At 43.6% G+C, this 3,455-nt stretch overlaps 1 pseudogene; it reads right to left on the bottom strand.

Moving 5' to 3' along the window:
- Positions 1–3,455, bottom strand: part of LOC101561274 — an 11,721-nt pseudogene that overhangs the window by 7,796 nt on the left and 470 nt on the right.

Below are 3,455 nucleotides of genomic sequence, written 5' to 3'. Positions count from 1 at the left end.
GCAGCTCTACAAAATTTGGACTTATCCAGCTGCGTCTGGCTTGGGTCTGGCTGCTGTGCTCAATCCTTCCTGCTGCTGCCCTTAAGGGTGAACCTGTTGTGTTCCTGTGGGGAGATGTTCTGCTCCTGGACTAGCTGGTTGGATCTATCCTCTACACTCTCCCCTGCAGGGATTGCATCTGCAGGATTACACCTCAGTCGTGTATACCAGGCCTGAGCTGTGCCTGGAGGGGGCAAGGTGAAGTAGGAGGAAGAGGAAGCTCTCTGCACACAATCACGGGACCTGTGCTTGGACTGGGTCTGGGGGCTCCGGGACGGGGCAAAAATTCCTACTCGTCGGGCGGGGTGGGGGAGGCACTGAGGAGTGGTGGGGGGCGGCCCAAGGGGCTGGGAGAGGGTCCGGCCCACTTTGCGCCTGGGCTGGGACTGGTCCCGCTGACGCAGGGTAGCAGGAAGCTCTCCACACACTCACCGGACCTGGGCTAGGACTGGGTCTGGGGGCTCCTGGAACTCGGCAGAAAATCCTACTCGGCGGGTGGGGTAGGGGAGGCACTGCGCAGTGGTGGGTGGCGGCCCAAGGGGCTTGGCGAGGGTCCGGCCCACTCTGCGCCTGATCTGGGACTGGTCCCACCAGCGCAGGGTAGCGGGAAGCTCTCCGCACACTCACCAGACCTGGGTTAGGACTGGGTCTCAACTATTCTCTTAGCCCATCTATATCTCTAATTTTTCATCTACAAACCTCAGTTAAACATTTAGAACAGAAGGTTAATGACATTACATGGGAAGGAAGGGAGGCAGCAAACTAAAGTCACTATCTTATCTGAATATCAAACACCTAAGACATAAAATGAAGCCATTATTTTCTAATAACGATGGATGTCCTAATAATTAAATCTTTATAGATGTTAATAGTCAATAATTCATATTTTTACACAGAAACTTAGAAATCAAAATCATACATAACGCTGTATCAAAATTTTTATTTTGACATAACCCTTATTGCCAATTCCATTTACATTGATGGTTAGAATTGAGATGTATTGACTTACAATTGACATATTATGTACCTGTTGTTGTTTATTTCTTTTTCTCCTGTGTTTAATTGCTTGCCCTATTTAGTTGATTGCTTCTGATCTTATTCGTGGAGTTCTGATCATTTTGGTCCCTTTCTAGAACATCTTTCAGGAGCCTGTGTAGGGTCGGCTTTGTCATCATGAAATTCTTTAATTGTTCTTTGTCATGAAAGTGTTTCACTTCTCCATCAAACTTGAAAGAGAATTTTGCAGAGTGTAATAGTCTAGGCTGGAATTTGTTTTCATAGAGGACTTGAAGTACTCTGCTCCATACTCTTCTTGCCTTCATGGTTTGTGAAGAGAAGTCGGCCATAATTCTGATGGGTTTTCCTCTGAATGTGATCTGCTTCTTTTCTCTAGCGGCTTTCTGTATATTATTCTTGTGTTGAATTTCTGGGATCTTGACGATTATATTTCTCGGTGTGTTTTTCATTGCTTTGAGGTTACTTGTCATTCTGTATGCTTTGGTTAGCTGAATGTCAGATTGTTTCCTCATATTTGGGAAGTTTTCTGCTATTTCTTCTGACCATATTTTTTAAATGTCATTTGTATTGACTTCTTCCTTCTCATTGATGCCTATTAGTCTCACATTGTTCATCTTTGCATCATCTTGCAGGTGATGGAGTATTCTTTGCAGTGTCCTCGTTTTTAAGAGATTGTTTCCTACCTTTTCAGTAGCTGCACCACCATCTTCAAGATCTGAAACTGTGTCTTCACTTTCACTTAAACGGTTTTGCAAGCTTGTGATTGAGATTTTAATTTCCTCTATATCTCTTTGACTCTGTTTCATGTGATCTATTTCTTTCCTGTATTGCTCATTCAAGGAATCTGTCATTTTTCTAATCTCTATTTTTTTTGTGAATGTTTTCTTTAGAAGCAGTTATAAATTCTTTTACTACAGTGTTTTTTTCAGATTGGGTTTCCTCCCTATGTATCTGTAGTTGCTTCTTTACTTCAGATGCTATGAGTTCTGAGAATTCTTTTTTTATTTCAGAAAAGAATTGCGCTCTGAGTTCCTCTTTCACTTTCTGCTGTTGCTTATTTACTATCGTTGCTAATAATTCATGCATTTGAGCCGAACTAGTGTCCTCCGCACTTGTTCTGGGTGGGCATTGGATTTCCTCCATATGTTTCTGCATTTGATTCTTTACTGCTGATGTTATTAATTCAGGGATTTCTTTTTTTATTTCCAGTCTGAGTTCCTCTTTACCTTTCTGCAGGTGTTTATTTCAGAAGCCGTTGATTCATTGCTTTCAGCTGTGTGATTCCCAATTTGTTCTGTGTTAGTGTCCTCTGCAATTGTTACCAGTGGGCTTGGGTTCTGAGATTGCATTTTGTTCCTTCTTGTCATTTTGTGTAGCACTGTCTTCTGTTATTTGTTGTAGAGATTCGTTGTAGTTATAACCTTACTACATACTGAAATTCAGGTGCAGATCTACAAAGTTTGGATTTATCCAGCTGTGCCTGGCTTGGGTCTGGCTGCTGTGCTCAGTTCCTTCCTGCTGCTCCCCTTGTGGGTGAACCAGTTGTGCCCCTCTGGCAAAATTTTTTGCTCCCGGACTAGCTGGGTGGTTATATCCTCTACACTCTCTGCAGGGATTGCAGCTGCAGGGTTTCACCCCAGTGCTGTATGCCAGACCTGAGCTGAGCCTGGAGGAGACAAGGTTTAGTAGGGGGTGAGGCAGCTCTCCAACACACTCACTGGGCCTGGGCTAGGACTGCGTGTGTGGGTTCCCGGAATGTGGCAGAAATTCTTACTATGCGGGTGGGTTGCGCAAGGTGCTGCAGAGTGGTGGGTTTGTCCCAAGCGGGTGGAAGAGGGTGTCACCCATGCTGCACCTGGGCTGCGACCAGTAGTAGGTCCTGTGGGCACAGGGTAGCAGGAAGCTCTCCACACACTCACTGGGCCTGGGCTAGGACTGGGTGTGGGCTCTAAGTGCTTTTCATATTCTGTTCTCATGCTGAGTTTCTGGGATCTTGATTATGATTATCTGAGTGCAGACTTATTTTGTTTAATGCTAGTTTTAATTCTATATGTGTCACTTATGAGTAAGTCAGGCTCTTTTCAATCACTTGGGATATTTTCTGCTATTACTTTGACAATTTTTTTGTTATGTAAGTTGTGTTGATTTTTGTTTCTTCTTTGACATCTCAGTCTGATATTGTTCTCTTTTGCATCATCTTATAGCTGCTGAATTTTTATTTCCTGGTTCCCCATTATTTTTAATAGATATTTTCTTTCATTGTCATTACTTATAATGTGTATTCAGGGTCTGAAAGTCTATCTTCAGTTTTGTTCAGATGGTTTTAGGGCCAGCGATGTAGCTCAGTGGCACAATGTCTGCCTAGCAAGGGTAAAGTCTCAGCTTTCAATGGAGTTTTT

This window comes from Octodon degus, unplaced genomic scaffold, assembly GCF_000260255.1.
Source record: "Octodon degus isolate 3935 unplaced genomic scaffold, OctDeg1.0 scaffold00061, whole genome shotgun sequence".
Classification (NCBI taxonomy): Eukaryota; Metazoa; Chordata; class Mammalia; order Rodentia; family Octodontidae; genus Octodon; species Octodon degus.
The sequence above is the reverse complement of the archived record's forward strand: the minus strand, read 5'-3'. Positions and strand labels throughout refer to the sequence as shown.